We start from the raw sequence: 14,592 nt of genomic DNA on the forward strand, positions 1-14,592 counted from the left end.
TGAATATGACTGAAGTTAGATCCTCAAGTTGTTGATAATTTGTCAGAAAGCAAGACGTATGCTCGAATAATAGAACATAGAAAGCATCCTGAGGGAAGACAGCTCTCAGGTGGGAGTTCAGAGAACATCACACCATTTGAACTTGACCGTGGAGTTATGGGCAGGGCTTCCATATGGAAAGACAAAGGATTCCAGGTGAAATGAACAGAGGTAGGAATATACAAGTTGGCGGGTAGAGGCATTCAGAAACAAGAAGTATTTCATTTTGGTTAATGTATATGTATGTTAAAGCTGAAAGAGTTAGATTAGAGCTAAAAACATTTTCTACAGGCAGTGGAGAGGTAACGAATGTCAGAGCACATGGTTCAACCCCTCACTTCAAGTATTAGAGCCCCACACCTAGAGAGTTCCGAGTCTTTCCCAAGGTCCAATAGCAAGTCAGAGCTGTCTCTGGGTTCCCAGTCCAAGGCCCCTCACTGTGTGTGGCTATTTCACAACAGAACTGAGCCTTAGGACAAGTAATCTGGCAGCAGAATAAAAACTAGATGACAGAGGTGAAAGGCTGTAGGCAGAGGAGCGGCAGGTTCCAGGAAAAGACTACGGGGCACTTGGAACAAGTTGTTGGCAGTGGCAACGCAAAGGAAGGTACAAATCCAAGAGTAATTGTGGAGGCAGAATTTGCAGGACAAGATGACTGGATGTGTGGGCTGTGGGGGGAGAGGCAGGAGAGTTCATTCCAAGGTTTCAAGCTGAAGGGCTAGGAGTCCCTTTTATGGAAAAAGGAAATCACCCACTCTTTCCTTAGCTCCCGGCAGTGCACCTCCGTCTCTGCCCCTCTGCTGCCAAGCACACTCCCTCAGAGCTTTTCCTGGCCCGAGACGAGGCTTCTCCGCAGAGCCATGCTCCCCGACAAGTGACATCAACACTGCTTGTCTGCCTCTCCTTTCTGTCCGTCTCCTCCTGCATGGAGTACGGTCTCCGCAGGCTTCTACTACTCACTCGCTCATTTTTCTTCAGCCCTACAAGTGTAATTGTTTTCTAAGTTTACAGTCTTTTCTCTTTTTCTTAGTAGTAACATATGACAGAAACCCTACTCCAATGAGTTTAAGTGGAAAAGGGAATGTATTTGTTTCTGAAACTGAAAAGTTTAGAGGTATGTGTGATGTAGGTATAACAGGATCCAAAGATCTAAACTGCATTTCTTGTCTTTCCCCTCCCCTACCCTCCCCTCCCCTCCCCCCCCCCCCACAAGTTCTGCTCTTGTTTCTGTTGGCTTAGCAACTAGGCTGACTCCACTGGTAAGATGGCTTCCAACAACGCAATGGCCTCCCAGCTCAGCTGCTCCAGTGAAAGGAAAAGCTCCAATGGTTCCAACAAAAGTGCTGGAATTTAATTTTATTAGACCCAGTTTGGTCAGGTGCCATTCCTAATCGTATCACTGTGACCAGAGGGATGGAATGTGCTGATTGGCCAGGGTTGGGTGGCAAGTGGCCAGGGTCAGACTAATCCAAATCACATGAACTAAGAGTAGGAAATGGTGGGGGAATGGGGGCTCCCCAAAAGAAAATTCAAAAGGAAATAGCATCATTATAGTCACCAGAGAAGGGGACTGGATGCTGGAGGAAAACAACACGTGCTGCTGTTGCTTGCATCTATTCAATCCTAAGCATGTAGGTCTGATGTTTTCCTTTGGACTTCTGAACCCTTTGCTTTCTCCTAAACACCTCACTTTTTCTTCTCTATGCATGCAAAGGCGAATGTTTCTCCTACTACCTTTCCTATTCCCATATATAGTGTTACCATGTTCTAAGGCATCTACAATCATGACTTTGTAGTTATTTTTAATTCTCCCCTCCTTAACACCAGACACAAGTGCTGCTACCCAAATACAAACACTTGCATATACAAAACACAGATCCACACACAAGCACACACATACAGAAATGCAAGTCTTCTACTTTGTTTTCTGCTTCATCTCTCCCACCAGCCATCTCACCCTATGTGGTAGGTTATAAAAACGGCCAAATCTTTCACTCTTCTCTAGCTACACCCTCTCCAATGTGATTTTCCACCTCCTCCCATCAATAAGTAGTTTGTTTCCCACTCAGCGAATTTGGGTTGGCCTTATCACTTTCTTTGGTAAAGCTGGTTGGTCTTCGTGACTTTGCTTGTGAACTTGTTCCTCTGTCTTCACCACGAGACCACAGCCACGCTGGCCTGCAGAGCAAAGATAAACCATCCCAGCTAAGCCCATCCTAGACTCACCAGGCACCAGACGGCCCAGCAACTGATGACAGAAGCTTGAGAACACAGAGCCCAAAACAGAAAAACTGCCAGGCTAAGCATAGTTCAACTTGATGACCCTCAGAATCATGAGTGAAATAAACATGGTTATTTTTTTGACATTGTTATTTTTAAAGCACTAAATTTTACATAGCAAATGCTAACCAATACACCGTCCTCCCGACACTAACTTAATTCATATGTTCCATTTCCATCTTACCTGGTTGGTGAGTTGTTTGAGTTGGTCTTGGAATGGTTACTAATAATTTTTTTTCAACACTTATATCATGCTTATTCTATGCCAGACAGAATTCTACGTATCTAAATATAATAATTCATTAAACGTTTCACAGCAATAGACTAGGGAAACCAGGATATAGGGAAACCAGAGTGCATGTGACCGAGAGTCACTGGGAAGCATTATTCATCCTGGAAAGAGAAGCAAACATTCAGGAATATTTGGTCAGCCAGGAGGCATCATGGATTTCCATGACGAATTTCGTCTGCTATATACCATCTCTCTCCAGTATGAAATCTCCAGTCCAAGAATGCAATTTTCTTCTAAACAACCACTCTAAACCATCCAACATGCTTAAAAATACTCCATAATTTCATACAAATCACTGGGAATTGCGTATGCACCTCTGAGAACTGAACTGATCTTTATTGATTTAAAAACCCACTGAAAGAAGGATTGCGTTACTATATCCTCTTGCAATGTTTATCAAAGCAATTCTGTTTAACAGACATCCTTAATCAAGAAAATTATCTGTTACATACTCGTATTTAAGGATAGCAATAATAATTCTACTCTAAATAAACAATTCTAAATAATAAAGATTGCCCAACCCCTCCCCATCAATTACTCTGCCATTGTCCCCAAAATAACCCATATCTAAAATAAATGCAATGACAATTCTACTATGGCAAGTTCTTCATTGTAAAGGAATTCCCAGAGTAGTAGTTGGAGGGAGTGAGAAAGAGGCAGAAGTGTTTTTAAAAAAACACAGCATTTTTTTAAAATTAAATTAAGGATTATATTTGAGGACTATTTGAGAATCTTACACAATTTAAGACTAGACTCAATACCTTTTTTTTTTTTTCAGTTAGTCCAATATTTCTAGCAGCTACTATATTATTTGTTGTTTTTATTCCATTTCTTCCAAGTATAGAGGAGAAGGAAGGGCTATTTTCCTCTGTGAACAGGTGGGGTTGAAAATAAAAATTTTATAGTCAGTCATGAAAATGAGCCCAGTTCAGAATTTTATTTTTGTCAAAAAAATACCACAAGATAGAGGTCAACCTTAACAATTTCATAAAACAGGAAAAAGCTGTAGAATAAGCCTGGCCCTAATTCCCAGTACAAAAGGACTCATGGTGTTTGTAGTGTTATCGAAACGCTAAGTAGGCCTTCTGTGCCCTGGAAAACATCATTTTGATGTTGTTCTTGGAGCCTGAACTATTTTAATCTTTGTTGCTGCTAAAGTACACACAAATGATCCATCAACACATACGAGCATCGGAGCATAGGAAATGGAAAAGAGGCAAAGATGATCTGATTTTGAAGGTATAAGATAAAACCCGAAACGGTCTAATGTCACCAAGCCATCAAATATTTGTCACGCAACCTACCATGTATTTAATTAGCTAGTATCATATCAGGATGCTCTTGTTATATAACTGTTAAACAAATTGTCATTCATTTCTTATTAATGGCAATTGCAAAATGCAAGAGGTGAAAAAACTTTCATAATGGGTTAAGCATTAAAAAATGACAGAAAGAAAAATCTCCTAGATCAGCTGAGAAAAAAGGATGATGGCAATGTTATGTTTTATTGACTGCTCAGAAAAATGGGAAAATGTTGTGAATAGACAAGTTCTATTCTGTCTTACTCTAGAATACCTTCAAAGAACATACCAGAAAAAAAGTGTAAACCTGCTTGCCACTTGTTATCTGTATTGTATTGCTGAGTATTCTTATTCTCAAAATGCAATCCTAGAGTGATTTTTTAACCCTTTGACAGTATCTCTTGAAGACAAACCTAAGACAAATTTAGTTTTAAAGGGGTCATAGGCATTTCTTTAATCTTATAGCGCAGTGAACGTGCACAGACGAATCTGATATGGCAGATCAAAGACTTGGTCCCAGTAGCACTGCTGTAATTTTTCTCTTTAAAACAGTGCCACTCTGTAATGTAGGGTCTCTGGTCCTGCTCCCCACATAAGAACGCAGGATATGGCAAAGCCAAAAAGGAACACCCACGGAGCCACAGATAGGGGAGTCAGACCACTATAGTCTCGCTGGCGGCTGAGTTGGAGACACAGGAAGCAGGAGCCACACGATGCCGTTTCATACCAGGAGTTAAAATTTCTATATGTGGCATAACAGTTCTGACACAGAAAAGTAACATAAATTTGACCATCATTTAATAAATATTTGCTCAGTACCTACACTATACCAAGTACCATACTAGATGCTACAAGTAATACAAATAAACAAATAAATAAGCATTGATCCTTGCCATCAAGAATTCACAAACTTTAACAAACTGTTAAGTGCTAGTAAAATAAATAAAATGCAAAGGGAGCACAGAGAAAAGCTATTAATTCTGGGCAAGAAAGAAAACCAAGAAGTTGAAAGGGTGGCCTTTGTAGAGGAGGCGATTCTACTATTTATTGTTTAACAAACTACCCCAAAACTAAGCTGAAGACAATGATGACATTTACTTTGCTCCGGAGTCTACAACTCAGTGCAGGACTCAGTGGGGATGGCTCATCTCTGCTCCACTCAGCGTCAGCAGAGGATGCTTGTGGGCTTGGGACTGGAATCATCTGAAGGCTCATTCATTGACTTTCCTGGAGATTGATGCTGATTCCTGCCTGGGCCTTTATCTGACACTGTTAACTAGAACACCTGTATGTAGCATCTCCATGTTACCTGGACTCCCTCACAACATGGAGTCCATGTTGTGGCTGGACTTTAAGGGTGAGTTGAGAGAGAGAGAGAGAGAGAGAGACATTTGACCATTGGCCTAGATTCAGAAGTCATGCAATATCAATTTTGCCATATTCTGCGCATTGGCATGGTCACAAAGTCCTATCCACCACTTGATAGAGAAATGGTGAGGTTCTGGAAGAGCTGGTAGGATCCAAAATATTGCTGTGGCCAATTTTGGAATGTAAAATCTACCACAGCAGGTAATTTTTGAGCTAGACCTTGAAGGATGAGAATTTTTTTCTAGGTGAAGAAGCAAATATTTAGACAGAGAGAATATACAAAGAAAGAGCCATGTAGATGGAAATGCATAACATTTTATCTGTCCATAAATAATATAGAAATCATAGAGAAAATAGCTAAAACTCACTAAGTCAGAACCATATTTCCATTAAAGTGAAAGAGAAAAAATAAAATATTATTTCCATCCCATCATTGACTATCATATGACAAACATTGTGCAAAGTGCTTTCTATTTAATCTCCCAATAATCCTAACTAGTAGAGATTATATCCCCATTTTATGGAAGAAAAACTGAGGTTCTAAAAAGTTAAACTATATACATAGCTATTAAGAGGATCTCATCCTGGTCTACGTGATTCCAAAGCTCATGGTCTTAACAACAGTGTTAGTCTATGAATTGAAAATTGAAAACTAAATCTGAGCCAAAAACATAGGGCTATCATACTGGTTAAGGAATTACCGGCTGTTAAGAAGATAACCCCCCAAATCTCAGCAGATTAATATAGCTGAGCTTTATTTTTTTTCATGAAAATTCTGAAATAGAAGTTTCTGATCAGGAAGAGTCTCCTTCAAACAGTAATTCATGGACTTATTCCCCTTCTCTCTTGTGGTTCACTGCCGTCTACATTTTCCCTCCAAGGTTGCCCGTGCAAGGAAAAGAGCTTGAAGATTTACTAGCTCAGGCTGGAGATTCAATAGCTCACCTGCACTCACATTCTGTTGACTAGAACTCAGTCATATGACCATGCTTAACTGCAACAGAGGCTGGGAAATGTGACTCAGCCACAGCAGCTTAGCAAGCAAAGTGACTCTCTCCTAGAGCTATAAAATATGCTCAAAGTGCCGAGAGGTTTTACAGAAATAAATAACCACTTCACTCATGTTATTTAAATCAATGGATTTCTATTTATTTCTCCTCATACCAATGTATGAAATTCTGGAAAGCATTAGCTTCTAAATACGAACTCATCATAAATCATTTCCCATGTTTGTTTTTACATGAGGCAGTAAATATTATAAAATAAATACCACAGTCAAGGGGAAAGTTATAGGCTGAGTTAGCCACTGCCAAAACAAAAGTGAATAAAGATTTTGGATTTGTCAATAAATGAGCTAACCTGTAATTAAAAATTAGTAAGGAGTAAAAACACAGTCCACCTGTAAATAACATTAAATATACCCCATGTTTTGGATTTCAATGACTTTAAACTAACTGCCTTGACTGCCTTTATCAAGGCCTTCCCTGTCTACTCACAGGCACATTACCTCCTCCCTAAACCCAGCCCTAGCCAAAATGGCCCCCTCACAGTTCCTTGAACACCAAACATGCTCTCAGCTCAGGGTCCCTGTTCTGGGGAAACAGATAGAACTTTTCCCAGTACAATAAATGGACTAAGAAAGATAATCTACCTACAATAGTGCATACGATTGAAAAGTGGCTATTCATGCTATGGAGCTGATTTACAAATCTGATCTGAAAGGAGCAATCCAAAATATTGACCAAGACCAAACAATAGTCTTCATAGGAGATTCACAGACCATTACATAACTCTAAAACTGAAACTCTATAGATACATGAAATGAGTTTGAGCTTAGTTACACTGGAGAAAACAGAACTACTCCCTAGTAATTGTCTTCACATATAGAAAGAGTATGTTAAGGAAACGACCAAAGCCGAGCATCATTTATCTTTATCTTCATCCCATCCCACTCTAACAAGGACATAAAGCAAAATCACTAAATTATAATAAGACAGATTTTGGTTAAGTCTAAAAATCTTTGGAGGATTATTCATGAACAAGAATAGGAAATAATGAGAGAGCCTCAGCTCTGTTAATAAGTTCCGTCAGGATAGAAATATAACATGCTTTTGGAGGTCCTTTTAAACTCTAGTTGTAAGTGTACCATGCTTAGTGACATGAGCTGGAATCAGATAATGTCATACTAAAAATTCAACGGTCTCTGCCGTTCACATTTCTCCTTCAGATAATCTTCTCTCAGAAGACTCCCTGCCCCTCATCCCTTGAAGGAGGTTGCTGTGGATGAATGCTGTTTCCTCCAAAATTCATATTTCGAAACTTAATCCCCAAAGTGAAGATATTTGGCAGTGGGTCCTTTGGAAGATAATTAAGTCATGAGGATGGAATCTTCATAAATAAGATTAGTGCCCTTAAAAGAAGAGACACGAGAAAGGTGATCTCTCTCCACCAGGTGAGGACACAGCAAGAAGGCAGTCATTCTGCAAACCAGGAAGTGGGCTGTCACCAGGAGCTGAATTGGCTGGCACACGAATCTCAACTTCCAGAGCTGTGAGAAATGAATGTTGCTTCATCTACCCTATCTATGGTATTGTTAGAGCCACCTGAACAAACCAAGACAGAGGCTGAAGCCAGTATTACTTTAATGCTGAACGTAGCATTCCAAACATTCACATGGGCTTTCCTTTAGCCCAGAAAAAATTGTGCTTCTCATTTTATCTGTGTTTACAAACCAGGCTAGCTGAGGTAGAAACAAGGTCAAGGTGTTCTTCAAAACCTCAAGTATACCCATCTAAGGAGCAGAACAACCCAAACAGAGGAACAAAATTACAATGCTTTCACCCTACCCATTACTCAAGTACAAATTCATTTGTTATGTGTTTCCTTTGATGATTTTCTTTTTCAATAGCTTGGCAGGAAAGACCCAATGAACTGTGCTGTATGTAAAAGATTAAAAGTTATACCAAGAGTTTTCAGCAGCTATTTCAAACAGAGATGGAAAATTATGTTGATTTTATCAATTTCTGATAAAAAAGACACAGAACTAATCCCAATTCTAGTCATCTCTGTTACTTATTTACATCTTCCATGAGTATGAGCTACAAAAGCAAAGAGGAAACAAAACAGAAGCACCTGAAAACCTATATTTGTACCTTTGCGTCTTTAATTCCATGAGCTACCACTATATTCCCACCAACTGGAAACAGGCAACATGTAGGAGGCTGTTCCAGTAATATCAGTAATATCAGCAAACAGTAATGAACTGAATCAATAGCAATGAAAAATGAAAGGGGGGATGTAAGAGACATCTTGATAATGAATTGGACATCAACATTAGGGTGGGGGAGAAAAAAATAAGAGTGGCTCCCAGACTTCTGGCTTAGAAAAATGGGTGTCATTCAAGGAGATAAGAAAATAAGAGGGGAGAGTTGGGAGTAAACATAATAAATCCATTCAGGGACATGCTTATCTTCCAGAGTCTGTGGATATACTGATGCAGAGCTAGAAGCAAGGCCTGGGACCAAGGAGTTGATTAGGGTTGTTGACACGCTGGTCGAAGCTGTAAGCATGGGTGAGGCATCCCAGGAAGAGGACAGAGTATAGAGGATGGCAGTCTGAGGCCGCCTGACACGCATCGTGAGTAGCAGAGGTTCCTGACCAGGCACCTCAAAGGGAGCAAGCAGAAAGGAAGGAGATAAGTGGGGAGAGAATGATGTCATGGAAGCCAAATGAGGAAAGAAGGGTGTGGTTGGGTGACTGATGTCACAGAGGGCTCGAGTAAGACAGGACACAACATGTCCACTGGATCTGACCTATGAATGTCGGTGACCATGGGGGCAGAGGCCAGGTGGCAGCAGGTTGGGCAGTGATTTAAAAAACGAGTACAGCTAACAAATGTAGAGTGTTTGGAGCAGTGGGTCTCAAACTGAGTGCACACATATCAGCATCATCTACAAACTTGTTAAAAATGCACATTCTTGGACCCTACCCCAAACCTCCTGAATCAGAAACTCTGGGGATGGGACCCAGTTATCTGAGCTTGAACAAGTTCTCTAGATGATCCTAGTACCCCAAAGCTTGACATGCACAGACCTGGAGAAGTTTACACCTGGAGAGAAGGAGAAGGAACCATTGGTGGAAGGAAGAGGACAGTCAGGAGGGCATTTTGACTGGATTAAGAAACTGTGCTACATTTATACAATGGAGTATTACGCAGCCATAAAGAAGAAAGAAATCTTACCATTTGCAACAACATGGATGGACCTAGAGAACATTATGTTAAGTGAAATAAGTCAGACAGAGAAAGACAAATACCATATGATCTCACTTATATGCGGAATCTAAAGAAAAGAATAAGTGAATGAACTAATCAGAGACAGTTTCGGAAACATGGAGGAAAAACAGAGGGTTGCTAGAGGGGCGGGGGGGTGGGGATAAGGGGAAGGTGAAAGGTTTTGGGAACGTACAGAGGGATAGTGGATGGGGGGAGGGGGGTTCACACAGTGTGAGGGATATAAGTGATAAACGTCTAAGTTTTGCTTTGTCTTGTGCACCTGAAACTAATTTAAAAAAAAAAAAGAGCATAGCAAGTGAAGATAAAAAAAAAAGAGAGAGAGCATTTTGTTTTCCAAAATGAGAGCTATTTTTTAACGTGTATATACAAGGAGGAAAAGAATCAGTGCTTAAAACAAAGAGACTAGATATGTAGGAAAATAAAGGTAAGTGCTGAAGCCAATTCTTGGGAGAACCAGAAAGTAGATGGTGACTATTTTGCAATATAAAGACAGACCAGCAGCCTAAGAATTATATCCCAGTGCTGGTACCCACCTATCCATTAGGCAAAGCAATGATGACAACATATTTTTGTTATGACAAATCTGCTTCTAATATTTCAACCACTGCCTCCTCTAAGAATTTCCATATTTTTATTTACTAAGTGACTAACATCTTCAGGGCTTAAAGCATTTCATTGCATCTGAGTTATAAAGTCTAGGCAGGCCCTTTGTGGATTAACAGTCCACATATACCTGGTGTCAAGGCTATTGTGTTTCCCCAAAAATAAGACCTAGCCAGACAATCAGCTCTAATGCGTCTTTTGGAGCAAAAATTAATATAAGACCCTGTATTATATTATATTATATTATATTATATTATATTATATTATATTGTATTATATTATATTATATTATATTATATTATATTATATTATATTATATTATATTATATTATATTATATTATATTATATTATATTATATTATATTATAAAGACCTGGTCTTATATTACAGTAAACTAAGACCAGGTTTTATATTAATTTTTGCTCCAAAAGACACACTAGAGTTGATTGTCTGGCAAGGTCTTATTTTTGGGGAAACAGGGTATTACAACATGTGAGCTGGACTCCATCGTCTTTAGTAGCCTGCCTAAGGCATTGGTCGCCACACGAACACTCTCCGTACTTGGGGCCATGTGAGCCACAGCACTCAGAGTCATGACCCAGAGAGGCTGGGAAGAGCAGTATTTTCCTAGAACAGGGGCAAAATGAAAAGGGAAGTCTGGGACTTTTTCCAGACAAAGTAGGTAGGAGACGTTTACCCAATGGCTTCAACAAAAACAATATTCCACCTTCTGGAGTGATTCAAAATGTCAAATACAGACAAAATTTTAAAGGGGGAAAAAAAGAGGTTTGTCTGGTGGGGGAAAAAGGGAGGCTGCCGGTTATGACAGCCACCACTGGTGATGATTACTTTGTTTTTCCTCTGGTCGAGCTGGTCTGCAAAGACCTGGTGCACCCAGGCAAGAGACAGTAGCAAAACAAGTGTCTGTACAGGAGACCTACAGGGAGATTCAAAGATTTTTAACTTTCATTAACCCCAGTCTTGACTTACTTGTACTTAAAAACATGGTGTTAAATCTTTGTGGTTAAAATCCTAGGTTGACAGCCTTTAATAAAGAAGTCCAGAGACTGCAAACCCCAAAATAAACAGAACCATGGACCAAATGACATTCTCCTTTGAAGGCTGCTCTGGAAAACCCAAGGGAGAAGCACCGACAACACAGGAAGAGTAGGCAATTAATTTCCTTTCTAGGGGCTTTCAGAATGTCTAGCAGAACTGCCTATGCAGAGCAAATTCATGCCACATCAAGGCATCAATCCCGATCACCAATTAGTTAGTCTACTCAAAGTCCTGTCTGGTAGTAACTTCTGTTGACTACTAGGTTGGAAGAGGCATGAGAGTTGAAAAAAAAGCGTCCCTATTCCCAGCGCCAATCCACACACTGTCCAGTTTCAACTGACACTAATTTTCTTCTTTCCCTTTCCCATCCCACTTCAGGGACAGGAAAGTCAAGTTTGGGGACCATGCCTCATAAAAAATAAAGAAATGCATGCATCCCTGTGTGTATCTATATCGTACCGAAAGAGCGTGACTTTACCTCTTCTCCTCTTTACCTTTCTGACCTTGAGAGGTCAAAGGCTGGCATGTTGTCTGAAATCAGTGCATCTGTGGGCCCCAGACTGTTCAGTACAGAAGAGCTTCTCACATTGACAATGTTCATGAAAATGTAACCACCACTGACTTTATTTTCTAGTAGAAACAGTGTTTTCTACCAGACATTAAAGTGTTATAAAATTAATTTAATGAGTCATGACTAGTATTTTGGAAACGGATAGGATAGGATAGGACAGGATAGGATAGGATAGGATACAAAATATCAGAACAAATCACAGGGAGCAAGGGGGAAGCCTGGCCTGTGAAACTTTTTTTAAGTTTTGTGTGCAACTGTGTGTGCACATACACAAGCGCAGTTGTGTTCTAAGTCACAATGTGAAATGGACCTTTTATAATCAAAAGTTTGAACACTACTATAATAGAAATGAAACTCTCCATCGAACCCTCAGTGATTGCCAGGTCTCAGCTCTAAATAAATAACTGCTCACGTTTGTTTAGCTTGGGAGCCAAATGTCCATTGAGCAGTGTTGGGAGGCAAGAACCCATCCGCGCTGACCAGTGTCTCCCTAGCACTGTGACGCTCTCAAGCGTGACCTCTCTGGGATATTGTGGGGCCAGATGTTCTGGAGCTGAAAGCACGAAAATTGCGGGGTTCCTCAGAAATGACGTGCCTCCCCATGCCTCCTCACCCCACACGGACAAACACCACACACCCAGTCTCAGTCCGGCCTCTGAAGACCACCCATCAACAAATGGCAGAACCCCACAGTTTGCATATTCAATTTCAAAGGATGTTTTAAGAAAACACAGAAATAGTACTTTCCAAGAAAATGGTTACAAGAGGCTCACTTACAAACTCTCCCATTTATAGTTCATCCTCAATCAAGACAAAAAGGACTAGGATAAAACTGTTCTTTTGGGGGGCAGCCGGATGGCTCAGTTGGTTAGAGCGTGTGCTCTTAACAACAAGGTTGCCGGTTCGATTCCCACATGGGATGGTGGGCTGCACTCCCTGTAACTAGATTGAAAACAGTGACTGGACTTGGAGCTGAGTTGCGCCCTCCACAACTAGATTGAAGGATGACTTGACTTGGAGCTGATGGGTCCTGGAAAAAACACACTGTTCCCCAATAAAAAATTAAAATTAAAAAAAAATGTTCCTTTCCGTGCAGCAGGTTCCAACCCCTGAGTTTTACCACCACAGGTTGAACAGATGCCCTGGCCTGGCAGCGTGGCTGCCCTCACTGTCCCCAGGTGGCTTCCCCCGTGGGTCCTGCTCGTGTTAGCTCACTGGTTGTGCACTGGGACACAACCATTTGCACAAGATGTGGACAACATTGCTTTTTATTCAGGTAATAAATAATATTGGCAAGTTGCTTGTTTTTTCCCTTAGCATTCTCTCAAGATAAATTTATTGTGAAAATAAAAATCAAAATATTAAAACTTTTCTTTTCCTCTTCAGGCACAGAAATGGAATTTGGAGGCCTTAAAAAAAATAAAAAGCTAACGGCTTTACAAGGAATATCTGTCATGCTTGGGGAACATCAAAGCGTCGTGGTGTGTGTTTAATATGTTCATATCAACAGAATGTGTATTTTTAAAGTTACATTTGATGAAATGCAAGCTACCCAAGAGATGAGAGGATCAAAAAAGCTTTGGGGAAAAGAAGAAGAATTTGTAAAATCCCATTTGACAAACACTTAAAAAATAAATTGGGTAATTATTCCCCTTTGTAGTTCACCTTTGATGGGTCAATATTTAGTGATGATGGAATCTAGACCTATTCCTTTGAACTTAGACCTAAGTTCAAAGGTAATTTCTTTCTTACTGGATGCACATTACTTTCATTCTCATTGCATTCACTTTGTACGTTCCAGCATAACAAATACTTAAAAGTATAAAATTACTGAACAAAGTAAAGAAGATTTATGAGTCAAATTTAACATTATTCCAGCTAGAAAAAATATGAAGCCTCTATGAGTAAATATTGATTAGCCAAGTGCACATTTTGTCCTCTTTGTTCTGAAAGGACATACGTAAAGAATCCATGCCAATAGAAATTGTATTCATTTTGGTATCTTTTGAATTAAGGATCCTTCAGAACCTCACACAGACTACAAATTCTCGAAGGCCTTTCCCTACACCCCATTCTCCAGACACATAGGTAAGGAGATGGTTGACTGAGAGTGTGGATATTCATTCCGTGAAACTTCCATGCAAAATAAGAAAGTTCTGCCTTAGAGCCTAGGGTCCTGAGCACGTGCCACATACAAAAGCATTAGGAACCATGAGAACAGGACAACATGATCTGGACTTTCTTTCACCCACAGGAAGGACTCCATTTAGGAGTGGGAAAGCAGGCCATGCCGCCAGCCTCTCAGGACTGATGCCCTTATAATGAACACACTGCATGGCACTTACAGATCACTCCTTTCAAACCAGAGGAGTTATTCATGACCAGCTGTGATGGTTAGTCTTCTGTGTCAACGCGGCAAGGCTATGGTGCCCAGTTATTCAATCCAACACTGGTCTGGGTGAAAGTATTTTGTATATGTGGCTAACACCTATGGTCAGTTAACTTTAAAGAAAGAAGATGACCCTCAATAATGTGAGTGGACCTCATCCAATCCACTGAAGGCCTTAAGTGTAAAACTGAGGTTTCGCAGTAGAAGAAATTCCACCTGAATATTGCAACATTAGTCCCTACCCGAGAGTTTCCAGACAACTCTTCCTGACAGCCTGCCGTAGCAATGTCAGACTTGCCAGCCTCCACAATCGCTGGCTGGTTCTCTGGCAGAACTGTGACTGATATACCAGTCAGCTGATCTGGAGTGGCATCGATCTAAGTTCATGGGGAAGTA

General features: G+C 40.4%; 1 long non-coding RNA gene across 1 annotated transcript; it reads left to right on the forward strand.

Moving 5' to 3' along the window:
• Positions 1-541: 541 nt before the first annotated feature.
• Positions 542-13,465, forward strand: LOC109459209 (uncharacterized). Its single transcript, XR_002139358.2, has 3 exons — positions 542-645; positions 12,936-13,083; positions 13,194-13,465. It is a non-coding gene; the product is annotated as an uncharacterized LOC109459209 (long non-coding RNA).
• Positions 13,466-14,592: the final 1,127 nt, after the last annotated feature.

This window comes from Rhinolophus sinicus, linkage group LG03 (genome assembly GCF_036562045.2).
Source record: "Rhinolophus sinicus isolate RSC01 linkage group LG03, ASM3656204v1, whole genome shotgun sequence".
Taxonomy (NCBI): Eukaryota; Metazoa; Chordata; class Mammalia; order Chiroptera; family Rhinolophidae; genus Rhinolophus; species Rhinolophus sinicus.